At 45.6% G+C, this 15,023-nt stretch overlaps 1 protein-coding gene, 1 non-coding gene and 1 pseudogene across 2 annotated transcripts in view; all 3 read right to left on the bottom strand.

The window, feature by feature from the left end:
• LOC137318386 (zinc finger protein 16-like) overlaps window positions 1-15,023 on the bottom strand; it is a 254,149-nt gene that overhangs the window by 203,942 nt on the left and 35,184 nt on the right. The window lies entirely within an intron of this gene.
• The window catches only part of LOC137318381 (zinc finger protein 850-like), a 263,722-nt pseudogene continuing 252,429 nt past the window's right edge, over window positions 3,731-15,023 (bottom strand).
• trnag-ucc (transfer RNA glycine (anticodon UCC)) lies at window positions 8,721-8,792 on the bottom strand. The gene has a single exon. It is a non-coding gene; the product is annotated as a tRNA-Gly (tRNA).

Here is a 15,023-nt window from a genome sequence, read left to right as displayed (position 1 = left end):
GTAAACACTGCCAGACTGTAAAGATGCGGGGAGTAATACAAAGAGCATCTGTCGGGACTGTCGAGGAGCAAAGCGGCTTTGGTGTCCAGGTGCACCAATCAGTAAAAGTCTGTTATTATTGGATGGCGAAGATTGGAAATCTAGTGCACATGTATCAAAAACAACATTGAAGATCCCAATTTCGAGGCTGTCATATCCCAAAGAATAGAAAGATATGCTGTTAGGGTTAGATGAAGAAGGGTGACAGGAGGCTCATGCAGAGCATAAACACCGGCCTTCTGTACATTCACTTGGCACCAAGTGAGAAATAGGAGACTTTTCTTAACGGTGAGAAACTAGGGACTGTAGAGGAGCAAAGGGGTTTAAGTGTCCAGGTACACAAATCACAAAAAGCGAGTGCACATGTACCAAAATAATTTTAAATTTCGAGGCTGTCGTATCCCAAGGTACCACTATCAGGTACTTCGCCAACTCTCTGGAAATTGCTGATACAATCAGGCCCCACAGTCTCCCTCGCTGGTCCATTCCATACATCTGCATTAAAAAAAGTTACATTCAAGCATTCTGCTCATCCTATGCCCCAGGTCGAGAAGACTAATAGTGGCGGGAGGACCCAGACCATCAGCCTTATGTGAGTTTAGACATTTCTGTTTTAAATTCAGATTATTGTATTTGCAGTTTTTTTTCCCTTTTTGGTACATTTCTAATTTTATTTCATTCTTGCACATTTTGCATTTTAAACAAATTCTCCAAACCCTGTGCGCAGTGAGTGCTGAATCCGGGCCCTTTGATTGACAGCTCTCTCCTCCCCCCGACTCCTGGGCTGACACCTTCCACCACGTGACACTCTGAAGCGTCACTCACCTTTGCGCGCTGACGTCACGAGGCGTATGTGCCGCTCGGGCCAGAGGGATGCCGCACATGCGCCGCGCGGTTCCTGTGCCGCGTTCCCTCAGCAACAGGCCGGCGCCGGGAAGATGATGGCGGGCGGGCGGTGCTGTGGGCGGGGGCGAGGCCGACAGAGGGAGGGCCCGCACCCGGGAGTGGCCTGAGAGGGGAGGGTGGGGAGACGGGGGAAGTTACTCGGGGCCTCCTGCGGGCCCCGTGAATCTGAACTCTGTCAGCGCCCGGTGTCGAGCTGGGCTCGGGGGGGAGTCACTCTCCCGCCTCCCCGTCAAACGGGCCGTGGGTCGGAGCCCAAAAGTGAGCGAGAATCAAACAGCACAGAGAGAGGCCGCTCGGCCCATCGCGCCGGTGCCGGCTCGGTGAAAGAGGCCGCTCGGCCCATCGCGCCTGTGCCGGCCCTGTGAAAGAGCGATCCCATTAGTCCCACTCCCCCCTGCTCTTTCCCCACAGTCCCGCAAATTTCCCCCCTTCAAGTATTGACCCGATTCCCTTTTGAAAGTTATTATTGAATCTGCTCCCACCGCCCTTTCAGGCAGTGAATTCCAGATCAGAACAACTCGCTGCCTAAAAACATTCTCCTCATCTCCCTCTGGCTCTTTTCCCAATTCCCTTCAATCTGTGTCCTCTGGTTACCGACCCTCCCGCCAGTGACAACAGTTTCTCCCCATCGACTCCATCAAAACCCCTCCTCATTTTCAACCCCTCTATTAAATCTCCCCTTAACCGTCTCTGCTCGAAGGAGAACAATCCCAGCTTCTCCAGTCTCTCCCGGTAACTGAAGTGCCTCATCCCCCGTACCATTCGAGTCAATCTCCCCTGAACCTTCTCTGCTCCAAAGAGAGTAATCCCAGCTTCTCTATTCTCTCCGTATAATTATTATTATTAAGTGGGTTGTGCTGGGTATCTGGAAGCTGTAATTCGGTGAGTAGAAAGCAGTGGGAGGATAAGTCTGCAGATTGATTTTGGGAGATGGAGAAGACGGTGATCGTGGATTCAGACAATGGAGGGAGATGGTCTTTGAGACCGTCCGTGCTCTGTTGTAAGATCTCACTGTGTGTGTCTTGTTCCAGCCGTTCCCATTTGTACCTGTGACCTGACTGGCGGAGTCTGCGAACTCGACTGCTGCTGTGAACCTGACTGTTCCTCCGCGGACATCAATGTCTTCTCCACCTGTCTGCCGGGCAGTGAACCGTAAGTTTCTGTTCGTGTGTTACTACATTGGCTCCCGATCCGACAAAGGCTCGATTTTAAGACACTCATCCTCGTATTCAAATCCCTCCATGGTCCTCGCCCGCTCCCTATCTCTGTTACCTCCTCCAACCGAATTAATCTCCACCGACAAACCCATGTCACTCCACCCTATCATGGATTCTACCCCACCCATTTATCTCCGCCCACAGCCCATGTACACTCGACGCACAATCATTGCTGGGACACTCAGTCTTGTTATACACACAGTCAGTGCTGGGACACTCTGTCCTGTTATACACACAGTCAGTGCTGGGACACTCAGTCCTGTTATACACACGGTCAGTGCTGGGACACTCAGTCCTGTTATACACACAGTCATATAAATAAATAACTGGAAAAAAAGAATGAAATCTCCAGGACCTGATGGTTCCCACCTCACGGTATTAAAGGAAACGGGTGGGGAAATTGCAGATGCATTAGTCATGATTTCCCATAGCTCTCTAGACTGAGGAATTGTGCTTTTGGATATGAAATTTGAAAATGTCACTCCGTTATTTAAGAAAGGAGGGAGGGAGAAACCAAGAAAATATAGACCTGTCAGTTTAAAGTCAGTTGTTGGGAAATTACTGAAATCTATCATCAGAAACAAAATGAGCTGTTCAAAGAGAGTGAAGATGGATTGTGAAGGGCAGCTCATGTCTGAGTAATCTAGTTGAACGTTTTGAGCTCTCGAACAAGGTGGACAGGGGATTGAATATGGATGTTGTCTATATGGACTTCCAGAAAGCATTTGATAAGGTTCAGCACAAGAGATGAATGAATAAAAGTGCACAAAATTGAAAGTTGCTTTGTGACTTGGGTTGGAATTGGTTGGGTGGTCGGAGAAGAGAGTAGGGATAAAGGGAATGTTCTTTGATTGGCGAATTTTAAAAATCGTATCCCCAGGGATCTGTACTCAGCTTTTCACCATATTTATCAATAACTTGGATGAAGGAATAGAGAGTTGTAGATCCAAGTTTCCAGGTGACACTAAGTTAGGAGGCACAGTAAGTGGTGTAGATGGGAGCAGGAAGTTACAAAGAGACAGTTTAAGTGAATGGACAAACTGTGGCAGATGGAGTTCAATGTGGGGAAGAGTGAGATCATTCACTTTGGATGCAAAAAGGAAACATTGGAGTATTTTCTTAAAGTGAGAGACTGGGAACGGTGCAGAAGCAAAGGGATTTGGGTGTCCATGTACACAAATCACTAAAAGCTAGTGCACAGATACAAAAATAATCACAGACTAATGGAATGTTGGCCTTTATCTCGAGGACTGGAATACAAAGGGGAGGAAGTGATGCTTCGGAACAAGAGGGCATAAGCTTAAATCAAGGGTAGTGGAAATCTGCTCAGGCTGATTGAAGTGGACCCTGTGATATAATAGAATTTTCTGTCCTGTCAGACTTGGACATCTTGTAGTTCCATCTTTTAAAAAGGTGGAGGAACTCAGTTCAAAGATGGATTCCATTCACTTCATCATAAGTCCTCAATCACCTTGTCTTATCATCGAGATATCAAGGACTAGAAAAACTGTGTTTAAAAGAAAGCTGATTTATTTGACATTTGTACAGAATTCTAATACTGCAGTCCAGTGAAATGGATTATTAACATCAGAAACAGCCCCCAACTGCCAGAATGAACACGGTTTACTCCTGAATGCGATTAACAGCAGTGATAACAGCAGAATCCAACCAATGCAGTCACATGTGAACTCGCTGGTGTATTAGTAGGCTGGTTGACAGAGTGAATCCCTTCCCACACACGGAGCAGGTGAACGGCCTCTCCCCAGTGTGAATACGTTGGTGTCTCAGTAGATCACTTGTTCTTTTAAAGCTCTTCTCACAGTCAGAACATTGAAAGGGTCTTTTATCAGTGTGAACATGTTGATGTTCACTGAGGTAGGATGAACGAGTGAATCCCTTCCCACACACAGAGCAGGTGAACGGCCTCTCCCCATTGTGAATATGTTGGTGTGTCTGCAGGTTGGATGACTGACTGAATCTCTTCCCACACTCAGTGCAGGTGAACGGCCTCTCCCCAGTGTGAGTACGTTGGTGTGTCAGTAGATCCTTTTTTCTTTTAAAGCTCTTCTCACAGTCAGAACATTTAAAAGGTCTTTTATCAGTGTGAACAAGTTGATGTGTCAGAAGGCTGGATGAATGAGTGAATCCCTTCCCACACACGGAGCAGGTGAACGGCCTCTCCCCAGTGTGAATTCGCTGGTGTCTCAACCGGTGGGATGATCGAGTGAATCCCGTCCCACACACGGAGCAGGTGAACGGCCTCTCCCCAGTGTGAACTCGCTGGTGTATCAGGAGGCTGGATGACTGAGTGAATCCCTTCCCACACATGGAGCAGGTGAACGGCCTTTCCCCAGTGTGAGTGCGTTGGTGTGTCAGCAGATCACTTTTTCTTTTAAAGCTCTTCTCACAGTCAGAACATTTGAAAAGTCTCTTATCAGTGTGAACAAGCTGATGTTCAATAAGGCTGGATGACTGAGTGAATCCCTTCCCACACACGGAGCAGGTGAACGGCCTTTCCCCAGTGTGAACTCGCTGGTGTGTCAGCAGGTTGGATGACTGAGTGAATCCCTTCCCACACTCATTGCAGGTGAACGGCCTCTCCCCAGTGTGAGTGCGTTGGAGTTTCAGCAGCTCTTTTCTGCTTTTTGAACTCTTGTCACAGTCAAAATATTTAAGAGGTCTCTTATCAGTGTGAACAAGTTGATGTTCAATGAGGCTGGACGAGAGAGTGAATCTCATCCCACACATGGAGCAGGTGAATGGCCTCTCCCCAGTGTGAACTCGCTGGTGCGCCTGCAGGTGGGATGACTGAGTGAATCCCTTCCCACACACGGAGCAGGTGAACGGCCTCTCCCCAGTGTGTCTGCGTCGATGAGTTTCCAGCTGGGACGGGTAATTGAATCCCTTCCCACAGTCCCCACATTTCCACGGTTTCTCCATCCTACGGGTGTCCTTGTGTCTCTCCAGGTTGGACGATCAGTTGAAGCCTCGTTCACACACAGAACATGTGTCCGGTTTCTCCCCGCTGTGAATGGCGCGATGTTTTTACAGGTTGTGGAACTGGTTAAAGCTCTTTCCACAATCAGTGCACTGGAGTTTACAAAAGTCCTCACTGTGAATACAGAATAGAAATTCAGAACAGGCAATTCTAGTTCCTATGGAACATTCTTCCTGCTCATTCCCCCAGACTGTAAATCCCCGTCTCACACACTCACCCTCCTCCCTCTGCTGGAACCCAAACCCATCGCACCATCTCCAACATTTGGGTTGGGTTGGAGGCCTTGAATCTGAGTTGGGAAATATAATTGGAGAAACATGATTCAATTTAGAAACTGAACTATTCAAAATCAAAGAACATGGATTATTGTAATTAATATAGTCCTTTCACGCCTAGTGGGAAAGAAGTGATGTCTGGGCTGCGGATGAGTGTTTGCGCCCGGTTACACAGCGTGTCCCTCTCTCTCCGCTTCAAATTCGCTTCCTTTGGCTCATGGCCTCATTCACGCATCCAGCTGACTGCAGCCCTTTAAAGGTCGACTGGAGTCATCCTTTGTTTATTGACTTGACCCATTGCCACCCACCTTGCCTTGCAGCATCATCCCTTTTTTTGCTTTATCACTCCTGCCCTCCACCCTATCACAGACCTTCCCTTTTGTTCTTTCCCTCCCCGCCCCCTCTTTCCCTGCCTCTCTCCTTGCTCAAAAACTGTTAATTCTTTCACTTCTTCAAGTTCTGACAAAACCTTAACACTAATCTGAAACGTTAACTCTGTTTCATTCTCCGCGGATGCTGCCTGACTTGCTGAGGATTTCCAGCATTTTCTCTTTATGTTTCACATTTCCAGCATCCGTAGTATTTTGCTTTTGATTGGTAAACCTCGCCCTTTGACACCCCATCACAGAAATATCGGCAAGAGTGTTTTACAATGGCGATAATCTTACCCAAAATGCCCCGCGCGGTAGAATACGGTCTATCTCAATTCAAAGGTCAGCAGCGCGCAGGCGCGGGAAGGGCCCATGACCAGAGCATGCGCGGTTCTGGTCGGAGACACTGAGCGGGGCCGAGCGGAGTCTCAGCAACAACGAGTGCGGCTCAGAACCCGAATCAGAGCCGGGGGGCCCGGCGGACGGGCGGCCCGGGTGCCCTTAGCACCATTAAACCCCTCACCCAGCGCCTCCCTCGTCCCACCCGCCGCTTCCCGGTTTCTTCTCCTGTTTCCACCGAGTCCGACCCGCGACAAACTGCAGGACCGAAGCGCTCCCAGAATGCAGGGCGGGCCTGGGGAGCATGCGCAGTCTGATCGCGAAATCAGCGCCTTGGAGAGATGGACGGGTTTCTGGGGCGCGGGGGATTGTGGGGCCTCCGGCCGCCATTAGTCACCGGGAGTCGGTCAGTGTTTTTTTGCCGGCGTCGCGCACAGAAGCGTTTCTCGAAATACGGACTGAGGAATTGAGGGTCGGTTTGCTGAACAGACACTGACCGTACAATGTGGAACAGTGTTTCACAAACATTTTTCCTCGTGACCCAGTGGAAGGAAAACACTTCCCCCAGGGATCCAAAACAATAATATCTTCCGGCTGGAGTTTTCATCAAATCCCAATAAAGGTCAGTCCATGCTCTTCACTTCATTTCAAGCAATAACTAAAATTAGACATCGACGTTACTTGAAAAACATTTGAAATATTGTGTCAATACAGTAAATAAAAGTTCAGGTTGAGTTTCACTTACTTAATGTGACGGATGTGTCTGCCTGTTGTTCATGATCTCGTTCCAATCTGGATCACAAGATGAAAGCGCTCCACGCATATCAGGCACGGTTGAGTCGGTTTCTTTCTCTTGTTTTTAACCTTCTCAAAGTCGAAAATCCCAGTTCGCAGATGTAGGTTTTTGTGAACGACAGGAACAACAGAACACTAATCTTACTTACAGTGGATAATCTTTGAAAGCACTGATCCAAAAATAAGACAAACTGTATGACTTGAGGCGTGTTTTCAGTGCGCTGTCACAGGTGAGTCGCACCAGCCCGTTTTCTTGATCAGGCATCAAATTTAGCTTCATTATAGATTCAGGATTTTCGAAAGCAAAAGGATCTTTCACCCAACGCTTTTCCATCGAATTTTCAAATCCCTCTGCAGGGAAGTAGTGACTAAAATGGTCAGACAGAGCAGCGAAATGTAACTGTATGACACATTTCATTTCATTCCCTTTATCTTCGTCGATACAGTTCTCTCCACCCCAGAGGGTTGTGGATGTTCAGTCGTTTAGTGTATTCAAGATTGAGTTTGATAGATTTTTGGACAAGACAATCAAGGGATATGGGGATCGGGCAGTTAAGTGCAGATGATCTATTGAATGGCGGAGCAGGCTCGAGGGGCCGTAAGGCCTACTCCTGCTCATATTCCTTATGTTCTTATCCTGCAAGAGGTGCGGTGCACAGAACTGAATACAATACTCTAAATGAGCTCTAACCAGAGCTCTGAATAACTGTGACATAACTTCCACTCATTTTTATTTCCTGTCCCTTGAAATAAACATCAAAATACCATTACCATTTTAACTTATTTTTGCACCTTTTAGTGAATTCTGTACTTGGTCTCATTAACCCCTCTGCTCATCCACAGTTCCTAGTTTCTTGCCCTTTAGAAAATATTCTGATCTATCTTTTTATGGTCCAAATTGGATGACCTCACACTTCCCCACGTTGAACTCCATCTGCCACAGTTTTGCCCACTCACTGAATCTATCAATGTCCCTTTGCAACTTTCTGCTCCCATCTATAATGTTTACGGTGCTACCTAACTTAGTGTCATCCGCACACTTGGATATAAGGCTCTCTACATAAGAATATAAGAAATAGGAGCAGGAGTAGGCCATACGATACGCGAGCCTGCTCCGCCATTCAATCAGATCATGGCTGATCTTCGACCTCAACTCCACTTTCTCGCCCCATCCCCATATACCTTGATGCCATTAGCCTCCAAAAATCTATCGATCTCAGCTTTCAATATATTCAACGACTGAGCATCCACAGCCCTCTGGGGGAAGAATTCCAAAGATTCACAACCCTTTGAGTGAAGAATTTTTTCCTCATGTCGATGCTAAATGTCCGACCCCTTATCTTGATACTCTGACCTCAAGTTCTTGACTCTCCAGCCAGGGGAATCAGCCTCTCCGCATCTACCCTGTCGAGCCGTCTAAAACATTGACACGTTTCAATGCGATCATCTCTCATTCTTCTAAACTCCAGCGAATATCGGCCAATTTTACACAATATCTCCTCATTGTACAATTGCAGCAAGTCCTTATTACTCTTATATTGCAACACCGTTGCAATAAAAGCTAACATATCATTTGCCTTCCTCACTCTCGTTAGACCCTTGGTAGCTCACTATTTCCAGTATATTTGTCATCTATTCCTTCTATAGGAAAAATAAATTAACGTTGAAAATATTTTGCTGTAATTATCCCAGTTTATGTTTTGGAAACAATATCCAGCTGAACTGCAACAAATTCGATGGCAAACTTAATGATGGAAATAATTTAATAAGAATACTGAAATGCGATGGCCAGGAATCGAACCCGGGTCAACTGCTTGGAAGGCAGCTATGCTCACCACTATACCACCATCGCTGACAATCAGGGATGATCAAATTGCTCTCAAACATCAGACCCTGAACAGACACTGCAGGCTGTTGGATTTTGTTCTTCATTGAAACTGGTTTCTGACGGATCCTTTCTCGCTCTGTTGCAGTTCCCGTTTCCGCCCAGTAGATGTCGCCAACCCCCCAATCAATGGAAATTACACAACAGCCAGTAATTCTTCACCTGATATCGGACTGAAGAGACAGTCGATACCTGCAATACTTGACCGGCTGGAAATACATTTTGCCGCAGCTCACATCAGCCATTGAGTAAAGTTAGATAATTACATTAAATCATTACAGAGACCTGAATACCAGCTGGGCACGAATGGCAGTTTAATATTCAAGTCTATAAGATCTTTCGAATGGTCAGGGAAATAGGGAAAGGAGGAGGAGCAGCAATATTACTAAAGGACAATATTACAGCAGTTCAAAGATAGAATATCAGTGAGGGTGAGCGGGCAGTGTAAACACTCTGAGAGAGACCCAAGGAGAGCAAGGTTCATGTAGTTGATGCAATATATTTGGATTTTCCGAAGGCCTTCGATAAGGTAATGCATTGTCCACTCATGGCTAAGTTCAGAGCACGTGGGTTCAGGGACAGGTGATAGAATGGTTTGCAAGCTGGCAACAAAACAGAAAACAGAGAATAGAGGTTAAGGGTAGTTACTCAGATTGTCAAAAAGGTGGGAAGTGGAGTTCCACAGGGATCGGTGTTAGGACCACCGTTCACAATTTACATGAACAATTCGGGACTCGAGAATCGGAAGTACAATTTCAAAATTTGTGGACAACAAATTGGGCGATGTAGTTAATACAAAGGAAGAATGCATCAAAATGCAAGAGGACATTAATAAAGTTGCAGAATGATGAATAAGGAGGTCACACACTGCTTGGATATTAAGAGTCTAAACGGGCTAGAGGAGCAAATGGATCTCGTGGTACAGATATAAAAATTACTGAAAGTAGCGACGCAAGTTAATAAGGTCACAAAAAGGCAAATCAAACACTGGGATTCATTCTAGAGAGATAGAATTGAAAATCAAAGAAGTTATGTTAAAATAGTATGGAACTTTGATTAGACCACACTTGGAGTACTGTGCACAGTTCTGGTCTCCATATTATATAAAGGACTTAGAAGGTGCAAAAAAGATTCTCATGATACGAGAAATGAGAGGATATTCTTATTGGGAAATGCTGAACAGAGTGGGGGTCTTTTCACTCGAAAAGAGAAGGCTGAGGGGTGACTTGATAGAGGTCTTACGATAGGGTTTCATAGGGTAGACATAGAGAAAATGTTTCCACTTGTGGGGAGTCCAAAACTAAAGATAATAAATATAAAATAGTCGCTAATAAATCCAATAGGGAATTCAGGAGAAACTGCTTTACCCAAAGAGTGGTTAGAATGTGGAAAATGCTACCACAAGGCGCAGCTCAGGCAAATAGCACAGGTGCATTTAAGGGGAAGCTCGATAAACACATGAGGAAGGAAGGAATCGAAGGGTATCCTGATAGAGTTAGATGAAGTAGGGAGGGAGGAGCCTCGTGTGGAGCATAAACGCCAGCACAGACCAGTTGGGCCGAATGGCCTGTTTCTGTGCCGTAGTTTCGATGTAACTCGATGGAAAGGCTCTTTTCAGAGCCACCCACTGTATTTGTGAAAGGGCTGGTTACTGTCTGAAGGGAGACGCTGATATCATGCTACCAGCGTGGCTTTGAGCTGCTTTATTCTCGTTGTAGCCGAGATGAGGTATTAATGGGACTGGAGTCAGGGCACCGACCACAGTCCGGTAATTTAAATGGTGACTTATGGACCCCAGTCTGCACATCACCAGATTTCTTGTATTTATTTGAAATACTTGCCATGCTGGGCTCGTAAAGCATCACCAGAACTGCTCGACTAACCTTTCTACATCTGTGGGATTCAGCGCTTCGCTCCCTTTCTGTTCTATTTTGTTAGATTATTTACATAACGCATTAAACACACTGGGGAATCATTGAAATGTAACTCTGTACAGAAACAAATAACAGTGAATTGCCTGGTGCTCAGGAGATCAGAAACATTACTCGCCTTTCGTCGTGTTGACGAATGAACCGAGTTTAGAGTCCAGCTATCCGCTTTGGTTCCATATGGGGGATTGAACAGAGAGGGAGGGAGCGGAGGAGACAGTGAAAAACAGAGCAGAGAGCGGCCTCTGATCTTCCAGCTCCACCTCCAGCTTTCTCCATCCGCCAATTTCAAACCGTTTATCGATAATAGAACCGAAACACAGCGCTCCGCACAAACCCTTACAGACTCGGGCTTCATATTCAAAGATTTCCAGAAATCCGGAGCTTTTAAATAAGCCCCGTTGCAATTAACAGTCAGTAATATTCCTGCCTAAATACAGTCCCTTCGTTAACAAGTCAACCCGCCTCCTTCCATTTCAGTCCCAGACCCGATTCTATCTCCCCACACATTCCCTCCCAGACGGGTTCAGCAGTTCACAAACACCTTATTCCAGCTGATGTTGAGAATCTCATCTGTTGGGGTTTGAGTTATGATGCGGAGTTTCTCCACCAGTGTTATCTTCTCACAGAGACACTTGCCCTCAATCTGTGAAAAGATGATGACCTTGAACTGGGACTGGAGCCGAACACATCCCCAGTTACAGTGAGGCCCGGCCCGGACATCCCATTCTCTCTGTTTTATATCAGACAATATCACACCTTCATGTCCAGCACTAGAGAAAGACAAACATACACTGTCAGTCTTACACTTCCTATCAGTGTGTTCATATACAGCACCAGAAAGAGAGATAAAGCGAGACAGATACGGTGAGAGATAGCGCGGAGAGACACAGTGCCAGAGTATCAGTTGCAGACTGAGCTGCAAAGCGAAGTGTTATCCAGAAAGATCCCATTGGAGAGACAAAAGATGCAATCTCATCTCTCACTGATATTGGACCAGAGGCAGACACACTATTAATCCAACCCTCAGTTAAGAGAGTGAAAAAACAATGGGCCACATTTAACCCTCTCTTGCCTGTTGTACTATATTCTGTTTTGCAGCACAGGGACGTTCGGTATTACTCTCAGTCATCGAGAGTATCACTCTGATTAAATTAATCTGGGACTTCTGCTATCGGATATTAATCCTACATGGTCCCGACAAACACACCGACTCACTCTTTCCTCCATGTTTTCCAGGATTGGTTTGAGAAATCCTTCCTCCAGTTTCTTCCTCACGCGTCAGTTTTATCAGTAAAGAGTCCAAGAATGAACAGAGCCCATTGGCTCATTTCAGAGCCGCCCACTTTATCACTGAAAGGCTCTTTACCATCAAAAGATACCGAGAGAAACAGCAGGGATGGAAACATCTAGTTTAATAGTTAGAGATTGTAAAGTCAGTCTGGATTCCAGCGTTAGGCACTGGTGGAATCCCATCTGTTTTCCATTCTGGTGCCTGATCCTGCACTGCCTGTGGACCCCATTCCCTCTGACCTTTCCCCCAGACCCACTTCCTTTGCTCAGACTCTGAAAAATTCCAATTGGGGAAAGTTTCCATCGATTTTTGTATTGGGAATTCAACCAGATATCTGCGCATGCGTGACTCAGCCCCGCCCCCAGCGCTGGTTGTTGGTGAGCAGAAGAGCGCATGCGCGCTCCCCTCCCCCAGCTCGGCCTGTGGGCGCCATTCCCTCAGTGAGCGGAAGAAGATGGTTTAAAACAGCCGGGAATGGAGAGATCACGGCCCCCGGGGGAAGGGAGCAAAGAGCAGCCTCGTTACAGCAGCTCATCGCTTCGGGACCGTGTCCGCAGATGGGCTCAGAGATCGGCATTGAGTCCGGGGGAAGGTCAGGGGGAGTCCGGGGGCTGTTTGTAAGAGGCGGAGTGGATCAGGAACTGGTCCCGGAACATGGAGTGAGCGGGGGAAGGGAGAGGTCATTCTCGGGCTGTGTGTGTCCAGGGTGTGTCCAGCGGAAGTGAGACAGAGTGGGAAGAACCTGCTATTTAAAATCATTGCTGCTTTCTCTCCCCAAACCAGTAGTGAATGTTCCTGGTTTAGTTCCAGTCTCACCCTGTTACTGGACAGTGAACAGTCAGGATGTGGGGAGTTAGACAAGCAGTTTTGATTGCAGGCATCAGGTGAGAAGTGTGAAGGACACAATTTAAACAGCGGTTGTTTGCTTTCATTTGAACGGTTTGTCCCATGGGAGAGGAGATTAGAAACCTGACCTGTACAAAGGTCCCTGCCCCATCGGGTAGTCCCATTCATGGATCAGTGGAGGGGATGTCACTAAATTGTTTTAAAATCGCCCAACACACCTGGTGTGCAGAAGCTGAGTGCTGCAGTACTGCAGTGGAGTCAGACACTGACACCGCTTGTATCACTGGTTTTCATTTGTGGATATTCAAAATAATTATTCACAGATATTAAACTGATCACTTCTGTATTTTCGACCTCACCTGTTCTTGAGTTACAAGATATATGTTTCTTTCTACAGTCAAACCCTTGAAGGAGCCAGAATGAATGTGAAGTTTCCTCCATCCGAGGCAAAGGAACAGTGCAGTCAGCTCCTTCTCACACACAGTAAGTACTTTATCACTCACAGAGCACAGAGATACAGACAGATCATCAGCTCCACAGTCTCAGACAGCAGAAGTAGTCAGTCCCACACTGATCCCAAGTTCCAGAGACACATTTTCAATCCAACATTCAAACAGAGCAGGTGAGGCAGACGCTGTTCCATTTCCCCCGAACTCAGTCCCGCTGACAGGTGGATACAAAAATCCCAGTCCAAAGTCATGCTTTCAGATTGTCAATTTCGAAAAAGGAAAACTTTAGCCATGAATTAAATCCCAGATACCCCAAGATTCCAATTGTATGCTTGCCTAAATCTCTCTCACACACACGTGAGTTTAATACATGAAGTATCCATTCGAATAGTGTACCATTCGAATACAAATTGCAAGTCCAAAACTCATGTACAGTATCAGATTGAGAAATGCTGTGACTGTGTAACCTGAGAAACACATTAGATACCAGTTTATAATAAACTCATAGTATGAGATTTAAAGATAAAGTATCAATTCTGTGAGCACACATTACACACGAGTCCAAAAATCTTATAATAAAACTTAAAGATGCAGTATCAATTCCTTCAGTGCAGACTGATCTACACATTATATACCAATTCAAAAATGTCACCATATCAGGTTGAAAGATATATTATCATTCACAACAATACTGACAGAGATACAGATTTAATAGTAGTCCAAAATCATACAAATTATCTGATTGAAACCTCCAGCATCAAATCCTAAAGTGTATCCATATTTACCAATTAAATAATGAGAAAAACTACTTTAACATTAAGATATTAAAGCTACAGTATTGAATACCATAATGTAATCTGAGAGAATAATTATGGACAGATACAGAATGAATCTCACACTCAGATACAGTACAGAGACACACAAACACAGAATGAATCTCACACTCATATACTGTAGCAGAGACTGACAGATGCAGAAGGAATCCCAAGCACACATACAGTACTAGAGGTTGCCAGACACAGAGTGAATCCCACACTCAAGTATGGAACCAGAGATGACAGAAACAGAATGAATCCCAAACGGGCTGACAGTACCAAGGACTGACAGATACTGAGTTCATCCCACACTCACATACAATACCAAGGACTGACAGATATTAGTTCATCCCATACTCTCATAAAGCACCAGAGACTGACAGATGCAGAAAGAATCCAACACTCACATACAGTACCAGAGACTGACCAATACAGAATGAATCCCTCACTCACAACCAGTACCAGATGCTGACAGATACAGAATGAATCCCACAGTCACAAAGAGAATCAAGAACTGACAGTCACAGAATGAATCTCACAATCACACTACTGCAGACTGAGTTACATTTTACATACCAGTTCAAAGATATCATCGTGTCAGATTGAAAGATATCGTATAAATTCCATTAGTGCAGACTGAGCTACATATTAGATATATTAGTAAATACTCAGAGAGTATTATACTGAAATAAACATTATCAATACCATTGTTTCAGACTGAGCTACACATTACATACGAGTCCAAAATCCTCATAAATGATCAGACTGGAAGATACTGTATCAATTCTTTTAGCACTGCCTGACCTGTACATTACATACCAGACTGAAAATCCCATACAATATTAGACTGAAAGATACATTATCAA

This window comes from Heptranchias perlo, unplaced genomic scaffold (genome assembly GCF_035084215.1).
Source record: "Heptranchias perlo isolate sHepPer1 unplaced genomic scaffold, sHepPer1.hap1 HAP1_SCAFFOLD_70, whole genome shotgun sequence".
Taxonomy (NCBI): Eukaryota; Metazoa; Chordata; class Chondrichthyes; order Hexanchiformes; family Hexanchidae; genus Heptranchias; species Heptranchias perlo.
This window is presented reverse-complemented; position numbering and strand designations above follow the sequence as displayed.